Source organism: Pyrgilauda ruficollis, unplaced genomic scaffold (genome assembly GCF_017590135.1).
Source record: "Pyrgilauda ruficollis isolate IOZ18807 unplaced genomic scaffold, ASM1759013v1 scaffold23, whole genome shotgun sequence".
NCBI classification, from domain to species: Eukaryota; Metazoa; Chordata; class Aves; order Passeriformes; family Passeridae; genus Pyrgilauda; species Pyrgilauda ruficollis.
The window spans coordinates 14544659-14557823 of NW_024522539.1; the positions used below are offsets into that span (position 1 = coordinate 14544659).

At 44.5% G+C, this 13165-nt stretch overlaps 1 protein-coding gene across 2 annotated transcripts in view; it reads right to left on the reverse strand.

Annotated features, from left to right (window-relative positions):
- Window positions 1-12920, reverse strand: part of TRPM1 (transient receptor potential cation channel subfamily M member 1) — a 99257-nt gene extending 86337 nt beyond the window's left edge. Inside the window, exons 1-4 of one of the 2 annotated variants that reach the window (XM_041469134.1) lie at window positions 11723-12920; window positions 6958-7097; window positions 5262-5378; window positions 1383-1529 (exon numbers count right to left, since the gene is read on the reverse strand). The gene's annotated coding sequence lies outside the window, so the exon portion shown is untranslated. The remainder of the gene's footprint in view (window positions 1-1382; window positions 1530-5261; window positions 5379-6957; window positions 7098-11722) is intronic. The other variant, XM_041469133.1, reaches the window with a different exon arrangement.
- Between the last annotated feature and the right edge of the window lie 245 nt (window positions 12921-13165).

A 13165-nucleotide genomic window follows, 5' to 3' on the forward strand; every position in this document is an offset into this window, starting at 1 on the left:
AAGTAAGGCATGCACAGGATATATGATGTGATGCTTGTCCTCATTTCCTCTAGTAGCTCATGATTCAGCTCAAAAGTAGTAGTGCAAATCAGAGAGGAAAAAATACACATTTATTAGCTTTCAAATCTCTGCAGTGTCTCTCTTTTAGGAACTCCAGAGGTCTCAATCTATGTTAGGAACAAATTGAAGTCATGAGGAAAGATTCTCACCCATTTACCCAAGGAAAAGGCACAGGAGGAGAATGAAGTCAAGTAATGCACAATACATTGGTGGTTTCTGAGCATCCCAGTGACAGTTCAGTTACCAGAGGTATGCCGGGGACACAGTGTTGTTATCTATGTCACACATGAGATATTCTCTATGTACAGTAAATCTCCCTAGCTGTGGAAGCTGTCTAGAATCATAGTAGCAGAAAAGGATAACTTAGGTCATCGCTCCCTTTACTGGAACGTGGGTATTGTGCTCTACATATGTGCCCCGTAGGTGAGGGAGTAAAAGTTGCATGAGGTTGAGGAGAGTACCAAGCAGAAAGGTGGGGAAGGAGCCATATTCCCTTTGGCATGCCATTTGCAGCAGTAAAATGCGTGGAGATCTGGCTTTCTGGTTTGCAGAAACCTAACCCGAGGCAACACCGTAACACTAGCTGAGGAAGTAAAAGGGGCAGAGGATGAGGATGGACCCAAGCGAAATAGTAGGGAGGGAGTCATGTTGTGGCAGCGCTGTGTGCCCCTCCGAATGCCTTTTCCAACTGCAGTGTGCCTGGAGCCCTGCTTAGGGTATCCGGAAACCTCACCAGAGGCAAAAGCCTAAGGATAGGTGGGGGAGTAAAAGGTGCATTGGGGTGAGAATGGCAACAAACAAAAAGGTGAGGAAAGAGCAATGTGGTGGCAGTTTTGTGTTCCCCTTGGGATGCCCTTTGCAGCTGCAGTGTGCCTGGAGCTCTGGGCTTTGTGGTTTGCAAAACCCTAAGCCTAGCCCTAACCCTAGCCCTAACCCTAGGCAGGAAATCAGCCTAGGGCTAGGGCTGGTTCCAGGGAAAAAGCTGTGAAGGAAGGCATCTTGTGGCAGTTTTGTGTTCCCCTTGGGATGCCCTTTGCAGCTGCGGTGTGCCTGGAGCTCTGGCCTTTCCGATTTTCAGAACCCAAACTATAGGCATAACCCTTACCCCTATGAGCCAGAACTATCTGTGGGCAATTGCAGTGTCTACAGTAATAACTGTGGATGATGCCACGCTTCCGAAGTTTTGTGTTCCTCCTGAGATTCCTCTTGCAGATGCAGCGTGCCTTCCAAACTGGCCTGTGTGGTTTTCATAACCCCACCAAAAGAGAGCTGGGGCCCCTGAAACCAAACGCCAACCCTTTTATCTAGGGAACAACACTCACCAAGCCAGGTTCCTGATGTCAGTTTGCAGGAGCTGCGTGGCACAGTCAAAGCAGCCTGTGTTTGTGCTCGTGGCAGCTTGGGTCTGGAAGGCATCCTGCAATGCGCGGAACCTCAGCATGCAGCTGGCCACTTAGGCCCACAGGCACCTGAACACAAATAACAGCCTTTATCCCGGGAAGCAAAAGTCACCAGTCTGGGTTCCTGGCGCCAGGTCGCAGAAACTGCTTGGCACAGAAAAAGCAGCCTATGCTGGCTGTGGTGGCAGCTTTGGTCTGGGAGGCATCCTGCACCGTGCGGAACTGCAGCAGGCAGCCGGCCACTCAGGCCCACAGGCCCCTGAACACCAATACCGGCCTTTTTCTTGAGAAATATAAGTCACCAACCCGGATACCTAGTGTCAGGTTGCAGGCAGTGCTTGGCACAGTCCAAGTAGCTACACTTGGTGGTGGTGGCAGCTTTGGTCTGGGAGGCATCCTGCACCGTGCAGAACCTCAGCAGGCGGCCGGCCACTTAACCCACAGGCCCCTGAACACCAATGATGGCCTTTTCCCTGGGAAGCAAAAGCCACCAGCCCAGGTTCCCGATGTCAGTTTACATGTGGCACCCTTGTGGGCTCTTCAGTTTTACTGTCCAGTATTTCTCCCTGACACTGATGCCAGCATCTGACCCTAACCACAATGACTCCTCTGGGTGTAGAACTGACAGCCTTCAGACTTGCAATGTCTGTCACTCTGTCACCTCTGGCTCTTTTCAAATGCACTCCACTGCAGTCCTACAACTCCACATTTTCATCGAGCCTCCTGTCTGATCCTGACCGTGAAAATACTCCAAAATCCCCTGAAATTGCCCTTAAAAACCCCTTAGAAGACTTAAAAGCCAAAAAAAAAGTCCTCCAAAGCCGTAAAATACTCTAGTCATAAAAAATTCCTCAACATACCCTCAACAGTCCTAAAAAAAGCCCTAAAATGTTTCAAATAGTTCTAAATAAGCCCCAAGAGCACCCAAAAAAAAAAAAACCTAAAAATTCTAATAGGTACTAAAAAAAGCCGTTAAGATACCCTTAAAAAATTCTTTTAAAAGCCCTGAAAAAGCTCTAAAAGTATCCTAGACATTCCCAGAAAATGCCTAAAAAAAATCCTGCAAAAAAGCCCTAAAAAATCCCTTAAAACCCCCTAAAACCCCTAAAAAAAAAAAAAAAAACCCTAAAAATTCTAATAGGTACTAAAAAAAGCCATTAAGATACCCTTAAAAAATTCTTTTAAAAGCCCTGAAAAAGCTCTAAAAGTATCCTAGACATTCCCAGAAAATGCCTAAAAAAAATCCTGCAAAAAAGCCCTAAAATATCCTTTAAAAGCCCTGAAAACACCTAAAAAAAAAAAAAAAAAGTTAAAAACCTGCTGAGTCCCCAACACCTACCTGTAACTCTCTAGCCCACAACCATCATCCCTACCTTTTAACTGGGGTCATTGCCTGCAGCTGCTGGGAGGGTTCTGGGGCTGCCCCACCATTAGGGTCACTGCCTTGTGCTGCTGTTGAGGAAAACTGGTGTTCAAGGGCTGCTGTTTAGGGTGAGCTTAGGGCTGTGGTGAGGGCTGCTGCACCTGTACCCTAACCCTACCTGGTACCTTGTGGCCTGTCGTTTGTACTCCTAACCCTCAGTGTCACCTCCCCACCTGTCAAGCCCTCCCCTCTTTTCCCCTCAGCCCGCAATGTCTGAGTGTCACCCCAAGCCCCCGACATTGACCCTTGGCCCCCTAACCTCCACTGTGCACTCTCCACCCGGGTAGGGGTGGTTTTTAGGGTGAGGTTAGGGGTGGTGCAAGGGCTGGTTCACTGGTCACTCTCAGGCACCCCCTGCCCCTCAGCCTCTTTGTGTCACCCTCAAGTGCCCCACTGCAGCCTCTCAGTGTCTCTGTGCCACCCTGGAAACCCCCTTTGCTCCTAAAGACCCCTTCTGCCTCTCAGCTGCCCCCATGCTCTGTGTCACTCTCCAGCCCCCTCCCCTCAGCCCACAGCCCCTGCTGACACGCTGCAGCCCACAGACGTTGTCCCTGCCCATTTTATTTGGGTGCTGTCCTGCTGCCAGGGCTGCACTGTCCCCGTGTTCGGGCTCCCACGTGCTGCTGCAGGGTCACAGGCGGGCGGTGGGGAGTGAGGGACGGGGCAGGGCTGGGCTGGAGAGGGGTGAAGGGTGGAGTGAGGGATGGGGAAGGTGTGGTCACAAAGTACCCGTAGGGGTGAGGATTGGAGTTGGGGATATGACAGAAGAGGGCTGAGGGAAGGAGCTAAGGGTTGGAGGGGGCAACTTGTATCTCCCAGACCCAAGCTGGAACAAATTAAAACTCTGGTTGCTTTTACAGTGCCAAGCACCTCCTGCAAACTGACACCAGGAACCTGGGCTGGTGAGTTTTGTTTCCCAGGGAAAAGGGCCACATTCTAAAAACCATGACTATCAATTAAAAGGCAAAGAGAATAGAGAAGCGATTCTCTCGCTGACAATGGTTTTTTTTTTCTAAGATGACATTTTTTTAACAGTGCAAAACAGAAGTTTCTGAATAAAGTTCTTTTATTGTGACTAGTCCTAGAATCAGAAGAGGAAAAAAAAACCCCTCGTTTGAAGTGGTTAGACTCATTGTTTTATGAATTCAGCTATACAACTAACTAACTGACTATTTTAGTCATGAGCTGTGGCTGAAATGGGATAATTATGAATGCTGCCAGGCCCACTTATACAGAGGAAACAGACTTCTGCACCTTTTTGTATATATTCTGTAATCCAGAAATTAACAGACTGTGTGCAAAGTCTGGTTCTCCTGGTCTCACACTGATGTCAGTTCCAAAACCAACATTTCCTTCATTCAAATTCCTTGAACACGGGCCTACTTTCCATATTTGTACTCAGAACAAAAAAAAAAAAAAAATTGAACAAATATAAGAATACTGTACAGCAGGTGTTGTGCAGCTCAAGATCTTTGTTGCTACTGAGATAGGTGGGGTTTTGTACTTTAATTGTGCTGTTAAAAAGTTTACATGAGTCATTGCCTCACCTCTTTCCTGCCTCATACTACATCAACAGGCATGTGGGGGTTGGACCATGTGTGTAGTTAAAAGAAACTTGAAGAGCCCCTGCAGAGATTCAAGTGTAGTTGGAGACATTGCTAATCATGATTTTGAATGGGAGAAAAACAGCTAACACTAACAAAACCTAGAAAAGCCAAATCAAGAACTAACCAAATGTACTCTAGCTACTCTGAGTGCTGGCACTCTCACAGTTATTTGATAGCCAAGGCAGAATTAATAATCAGCCAATATTTTTTACATTAATCTCCTGGGAGGAGGAAACAGGAAGGGAATGTAAGTCGTCTTCGTGGAATGTTGTCAGATGAGAATTAAAATTCCAGTCTTTACTGAAGCCTCTGCTGGAATGTGCAAAACACTGGGTACATTCCCCCATGCACATACACACTTTGTGTTTTATTTTTCCATGGCATGCTGCTTTAAAGGCTTACAGCTGCATTCTTACTTGGTTTCTCAGTAATCTGTGTACATAAACACAGTACACCCAAAGCTGCCCTCCTCACCCTGGTACCTTGGCTGAAATAGAAGCTGTTTCACCCAAGAGTGTGACCATCTGGAAGTCCATGCTGGGACTAGGAGGAAGTTGATGTATAGAATCATCTTGAGCTTCAATCCAAAACCAAAAGCTTCTCAAACACGCTACCAACAAAGGCTTAGCAAATCTTCAGTGGCCAGCAGTGGGACAACATGAGGCCTGATTTCACTTTCAGAGTTAGAATTTGGCTTATGCACTAAACCACCACTGTTAAAACTAACCATCTATCACACTGTTGATTGCAGCTGCTCCCCAAAGCACTTACCTTTCACAAACAATAGGATATTCTTTGCAGGGAGAGAAAAGGAGGAAGAGGAGAGATGCAATTTTCTTGCCAAGACAATTTCCCAGAAAATGTCTGAACATCAGAGAGAAGGCAGGCCTGTAGAGGGGACAAACCCATCTCTTCAGAAGAGAAGTGTTCATAACAGAATTATATAAATGTTTTTCCTAATACCAAATAAACAAACTATATAGGCCAGTCATTGTAGGCAACTATTCAATAAATCATAAAACCACACTGTGTGATAATGAAGTCAGATGGCAATTACTTAAGTCTTTTTACAATCCTTTCCCACTCAAGTCAGAGGCAAATTTCTAAGACAATTACAAATGGACACTTGGAGCCAGATTTGTTCCAGTATTTTTTTCTCAATAGATGCCTCATGATGCAGACAATACTTTAAAAACATATCACTGTATATCTTAATACCATTTGCTTTGCTGTAAATGTTTGAGATGTGCAACACTGAAAATCCCACTAAATATCTGACCTTCTAGGAGCTTAAATAGCTTTGAAGAAATGCATTCCTGCATGAAATTCACCCTGTGCTGGGGCCAGAAGAGGATTTTGCCATCTTTGTTGAGAGCTAAGGAATATGGAGGCCTTGTGATGTACTGAGCAATGAATCTCATCCTGATTACTGTCTTTGAAGTTACACGTGCCATGCTCTCAATCAGAGCTAAAACTCAGATCACAGAGCGTAACTTCTGTATGTGAGAGAAATAGAACAGCTCGCAGTACAAGCTGTACATAACAAACAGCAGCTCCTCCTCCTGACACTGTCAAATATGTTCCAGGAAGCCCCACAGTGCCAGAAGAGATTCCCCTTGCATGGGAACTCTTCAGAGACCTCAACTAAGGTCCAGTTAGCAAGGGCTGGTGACACAGAGTCCTGCCCATGTACCTTATCACTGGTTGGAATGAGTCCTTAGTCACTACCTGCAGTTTCTGTTGGACTCACTGATAGCAATTAGGCCAACAGTTTAGTTTAAATTTTAACTCATAAGTAATAAACACTGTTTTTCTAAGAGTAGTTCAAGTACAGTTCAAATTCCATACAAAAATCTCTATTTTCCATTGGCAGGAGAGCTTCTTGGGTTGGACAGCACTGAGCATGTTCAAGACAGCACTGTGCTCCACATGACTGTCACCAGATAACATCAATCAACACACTCCATGAGCACAGACACTGACAAAGTCAGTTTTCTGGGGACCTCACTGCTGCATAGCTCATGACAGTCTCCTTGTCACAGAATTATTTGATCTCTTCCAGCCTACAATGCTATTCAGCCTAGTTTCAGACACTGTTTTGCTGTCAAAGCCACACAAAATTAGCCAGGGAAATCCACATTACTCAGACAAACAGCAAGGTTGCACTGGGTCTCTCCCTGATTTAGGAATCTAGGCTAAAAATAATCTATCCTCTGCACAACTATGGTTAAATTACTGTTAGGAAAGATCCGGAAGAGAAAATTCTTCGCATTCTGAGCACGTTTACTCTCACTTTCTGAATACAGAAATCAAATCAGAGTGAATTCTTTTCTGGAGGCCAGAAACTCCAGTCAGCCTAGGAAAATATAGGACTCTTCAGACCTAACACTGCTTTAGTTAGCAGAACAGTGCCTGAGTCACAGGCCTACCCCATGTATTTGAAAGTTAAATATTTAACAGTTCTAACCTCATTGACCAGGACAGCCTGTTTCTTCAGCCCATCAGGGAGAAAATCAACTTGCTTCATTGGAAGACACAATGGAGTGATGAGCCTGCTGTCTTCACAAAATTCACCCAGGTTCCCTTTGTCTGTGTTCCCATCCCGACCTTTAAAAAACCAGCCAGGAAGGGGATAAGCTTTAAATGTTAAAAAGAGTATAGAGTCATCCAAGACATGCCCACTAACAAAGCAGTACTCCTACTAAGTCACTTTAGACCCAAGTGAGTTCATATTATACCTCATTTAACAAGCCAAACATGATGGAAACAATGGTATATACCATTCTTTACTGAAATATATTTTTTTAAGATTGTGTGTTATCTATAGAATTTTGAACATGCAACTGGCCAGAGTGAACTAAACATTACTGTATCTTCAAGAGAAGGAAAATGAGCATATTTCACAGATAACTTAAAGTGCATGTGGGCAGGTATTTTCTAGTCCACATATTCACTTCCATCAGATGTTCTGGGTTTTTTCCTAAGGGTCTCAACAAAATCACTTACATTTTTCTTGAACAAATATGATATTTTAAAAGCCATTTGTTCACTAAACTGTCCAAGTCTTATTGCAGTCTCAGATATACTAAAACAAAAGCAATTCTACAGTTTGAAGTCAACCTTTCCTAACTGGTATAACCATCTTAAAAAAAAAATTCTTTCCCATTTCAGTCTTGCCTATATAAAAAGGTTAAATACTGAGAGATACTTAAATGTATCCCTTCCTTCTGTGGTTTGAAATATGTTTGAAAAGGAGCCTGACATAGATTTTTACTTATCTTCTGAATGGGGATTAAAAGGACATATGGCCCATTTTGCCATCAAATGTGAACTTCTGACCTCTTACTCCTTTTTCCTAACTATAATCTTCTCTTTGTTTTTTTCCATTAGATATTTTCAGCTATGTCTCTGAAAAACTTCTTCAGCTCCTAAAGCTTCAGACTGTAAACTTCAAATGCAACACATTATTAAGGGCAATTATTTGCAGTGAAATATGCATCAAAGTTTGATCAACACAAATGAACTTACCAAATGACTCCCATCATGTTCGGTGGGACTGCTTGACTAAGAACTTACCATTATGATAAAAAAAAAAAAAAAGGCAGCAATGATGTCTCTGAATCATCTGTTATATAAGGAGCAGAACTAAGTGACATCTAAAGTATTTTTCATAGTACACAAAATAATAATCAGCCAAATAGTCCAAAAGCAAAGATTACAAAATTAGTTCAAGTGCAAAAAGTGAGAGTGTAAGCTGCTGAAAGTGAGTTCTGAAAGCACCAGAAGATTGCTGTCCTTTGAAGAATTATGATTTGGTTTACTGTTTCCTCTGTTAGCTCACTGATAATTCTCTTTGGTGTTTTGGTGTGATGGCAGGATGACATCAAGCCTGTACCAGAGTGATGATCCACACAGAGTTGCCTGCACTAACATGCCAGCCTCTGTGAGAAGCTTTGGCACCACAAAGCCTCAGCAGCCCAAGTCTACCAAAGGCCAAACCTCCTGTCTACCTGCCAAAATGTTACAACTGAGCAAAAAGCACTGCCCATCTCCCCTGCGGCGTGGTACCAACTGGCACCCAGGAGGAGCCCAAAAGAACATGCTGAAGAGATAGTAAGCAAAAGCCAAGATGAGCCAAGCCTCATCTTTTGAAGCCCCCAGTAGAATGATTTTCAGCAAGGCTATGTGAAAGAAAGTTATTGTTACTCTGCCGAAGCCAGAGGCTGAGGGTGGGTGTGCAAAGAGCTGAGGTCCAGCAGATGAATCATTAGGCCTGCAGCACAGGTCTTCTTCTTAGCACATGAAGCTGTACTAAGCAATTAAGTTTTTTTTTTTTTTACATTCAGAAATACAATTTTGTATTTCAGCTTTACAACAGACAGACTATAAACTCCAGACCAAAATTCCCCATGGTACAAACTTTATCAGGTAAATCCCCTCTGAAAACAGTGAGATGACCAGTCTCAGTGCAGTGACTTCTACTCAGCAAAATAAAGGTCTGTGGATACTTAGCCCTCAGTTTATTTGATTCAGCTGTGCTCAATTTGTCAACTATTCAAAGAAAAGATGACACCCCAGCACACACAGCATACAAACAAAGCTACCCTTGAATGACTTACTGATTTTGTTTGCCCATTTCAGAATGCACAGGGCACTCAACCCTCTCGCTATTTTCATACAAGACTGATCTTTTTATCGTGTCTCAACTGTTTTTGTGTGTGATTTTACCATCACACAGACCTGTATTTATGAAGACAGCATTTGCTTATGGTTATTTAACATGTTGTGACAGAAGCCCATGCTGTAATCCAGTGGGAATTTACTAGTGGACACTTTTGAAGAATAACATGGTGCCACAGTCTCAAGAGGTTCATAAAGTATTTGTGGAGCAAATCAATCCTCTGAAGACCAAAGGGCAAAAGCATTACAAATGCACACTTGAGACTCCTGTTCTAATGCTGAGGTTTGAAGTGCTGAGGGCGTTCCTGCACTTAAGAGATTACTTTTGCTCTCTTCACCCTAGATACCTCCCAGGTAAACTCTTTCTTTGCCACTGGTTGATTTCTTTTATATTAAAGGAGCTGATAGCAAAGTGTATGGGAAGGAACACAACATTTGTCCTGAAAAGCAAGCAAATCCCGTAATACCCAGGGAAACCTATAAAATGAGTGTCTCAGATTCTCCTAACCCACTCCCACTCAGTGACTCATGCTCATTTGCTCTCACACGGCTTTGCTGGCAGAGGCATTAAAGCAATTGGCCTTATTTTCAGTGCCTGTCACACTCGGGCAGTTGCTGATCAGTGAGATACCACTCCTGCCAAAGGGCTGGGTGGCTGAGTGCATCCAGCTGTGCTCCGGGGTAAAGGAGGAGGGAAGCTGCTCCATAAAGTGGTAACAACCTTTCAGATTAAGACTTGTAGGAAAGGTGCAAAATTGAAAGCATCATATGTGGATGCCTGCTCCCCCATCTCTACTACTGACAGAGTGTTTCTAGCTAGACTTATCCTTTGTTAAAAACAGTGGCAATACAAAAATAACATGCAGGAAGGGAAACTGTTGTCATACTCCAAAGGATTTAGAGTGGAAATAATGCCATTTTTAAATTACTAACAGGAGTATTTTCATTGTATAGAAATAAAAAGCAAATAGAAATTAAGGTTCCAAGGTGCACACTAACTATCAAAGTAATTTTTGAAATATGCAACAACATACTGCAGTACTCTTGGAGTTTAAAAAAAAAAAAAGGAGATAAAAAGGAGATGCACATTCCCTTCCTTAACAGTGCTTTTTTTCTGGCTGCATTCACACAGGATACTGAAGCAGATGGCTCTAATCCAGTATGGCAATTCCTATGTCTCATTCAGAACAGCCTCTTTTCTCTTTGATTACAGGGGATATACAAATACATTACACAGTTACACAGCCTCTACAGTGAGACAAAAGTTCTTCACTGGTTTTACAAAGTACGGTTTGTGTGTAGTAAATTATATCCCTCTGCAAAAGGAAAGCATTCCATTCCTTTCTCCACAGCTCAGAGCGTGGGTGGACTGCTCAGTGAGCACACGTCGGCCTTTTTCTTACATGTTTCCCACTGACCAGAAAGAAGGGGAATATCCAGCATTAGCACTTAGAACAGGTGGAGATTCCTGCGCCAAACCCCCGGGAGAAAGAAACGCGGGGGAAGGGAAGGAGGCAGTGTTCTCTCCTCAGGGGATAGGTCAGAAACCTTGGCTGCCTGGCCTGCGGAGCAGCGCTGTTTGCTCTCCTTCTCCTGCTCAGCGGGAGCTGCACAGGCCTCGGGGCTGTGCAGCGGGGAGGGAGGCCCTGCCTGTTCCCCGCGGGGAGAAGGAAGGGGCACACAGAGCGCTGCCCTCGGCAGCGCTCCCCTCAGGAGGAGGAAGGGGCACAGGCACAGCGCTGCCCTCGGCAGGAGGAGGAAGGGGCACGCGCACACAGCGCTGCCCTCGGCAGGGGGAGGAAGGGGCGCAGGGGCGGCGCGGGGCCGGGCGCGCTCTGCCGTGTGGCGGCAGCCCGCCCCCCCCGCTCTGTCTATAAATAGCGGCGCGGGCGGGCCCGCCGGGGCACGCGAGGACAGCGGCGGCGCCGCTTAAACGGGCAAGGCCGGGCGGGCCCGCCCCCGCCCGCTCGGTGCCGGCCCGGCCTCGCCTCCCCCTGCCCTGGGCGTCCGCCGGGCCCCGACTGCTCCTCCTCTGGATCCTCCCGCTCTGTGGCTTTAGCATCGCATTCCAGGCAATCCGGGAGACTGAGCCTAGTAAACAAGGATATGCCGGATATCGAAATCATCCATGTTTCGCATATCCCTCATTTTCAGCAGCCGGAAATGTTGACGAGAATGTATCTGAAGACCAAGAAGCAAAAGTTTCTGAGGTTTAACCTTTCTTACACTAGTACTTCTGCCTAAACTTGTCTAGAATTGGTCCTGACTGACAGAATACCACTTGCAGTAAGGGACAGACATCAGGAGTGGAAATCTCCATTTCACAGGGTGACGATTTTGTCGGGAAGAAAGGGGCTGAAGAGAGAGCCTGCCCCTCTTACGTGATCCTCACTAATTTAAAGGGTTGGGATAACCCAAACAATGACCTTCAAAGCCTCTCAACTTCTGCTCAGATCAGAAAGACATTACCCTGAATCTTCTGAATGCAAAACATCTGCTCTAACCAAGGTAAGAACCTTACCAGACAGGACTTTGGTCTTATCAGGCCCTACCTGCAAAACAGCAAGCACCCAGCACACTCCTCGTGTCTGAATCAGCAGTTCAGCAATAATTTCACCAGAAGGTCACCGAGAGCTGGAATCCATATCCCGTGAAAGGGACTACAGAGTTATACTTGGCTGTGCAACTCACTTACCAGGAAACGACATTAATTGCTGATTTCCACCTCTCCCTCACTCTCAACAAGCCACAAAACTTGGTACACTACATTCAGTCTTTAGGGCTTAAACAGAAATTACTGGCTTGGCCCTCTGCCTTGCTGAATTAAGTCAACCTTGAACTTTGCAAGATGACTAAATTTATAACGTAGTCAGCAACATTTGTGTTTCCCTAAGTCCTCACTTTGTGGCCTGCACACAGCACTCTGACATAAGCCGCTGACTACTCTTCTTTCTACTCACTCAAGCCCAATCATGTGTAGAAGCCAAAATAAGAACAGAATGAACTCCATGTGCCAGCCAGCTGGAAATCTGTCTCTTGCATCAGGATTGCTTGGCTATTTTACTCCTAGCAGGATTATTGCTAACATTCTGAGAAATTAACTTAATCACAACAGCAATGAAACTCTCATCCTGATTTTTCTGTAGTAATTATGCTCCCTTTTACTCCATTTTCTTGCTGCTACCACCACGCTTGTCACAGACAAGAAATCTGAACTTGCCTGTTTTGATCCATCTGAAGGGAGCAGACCCAGTTCTGTACCAACAGCTCTTTTTCTGTATCTCCACCTCCTTGGCCACACAGAGATACATACATACTCTCACTTTTTATGGCTTTGGGATTATTTCTCACACTGAAATTTGTATGCAGGAAGAAAAGAAATAATCACATTACAGTTAAATCATGCTGCCCTTTGTGTTTTACATCATGCAGTTGCGATAAAGAGGCACACAGATACATAGTTTATAACTGCTACTGTAATTATTGCCATCTCACAGCCTTTTAAGTGTTTAGCTGACCAGCTGCACTGCATGGTGGCACAATCGCATGAGATTTACCAATACCATGATTTTTCTACAAACCAAACTCTTCATCCACCAAGTGTTAAAACACACTTCAGAATTCGAGGCAAACATGATGTTCTACCCCCTACCTGCCCTTGCCAGAATATTATGGCAGACAATGTATTTCGGTAAGTTTATTTACTGCATGTGATTTTCTGGCAAATTATGGTATATTTAGTCAACCAGACCTGAAACTAATGCCTTTGTTTTTCCAGTTTTCTATGCCATACACACATGAGCTGGAATGCTCTGTTACCAGTTTTTTTAATGAATCTGCACTTTTGCACCAGTGTGAAGTGAAACCCCACAGGGCTGGAATGGTGGAAGTACAGGAGCTAATTTATTTAAACCTCTACAAACAAGAAGACAATTATAGTTGGGTCTGTCTGGATTAATACACATTTAATTTGAAAGTTTTCAAAACTGTTGTTT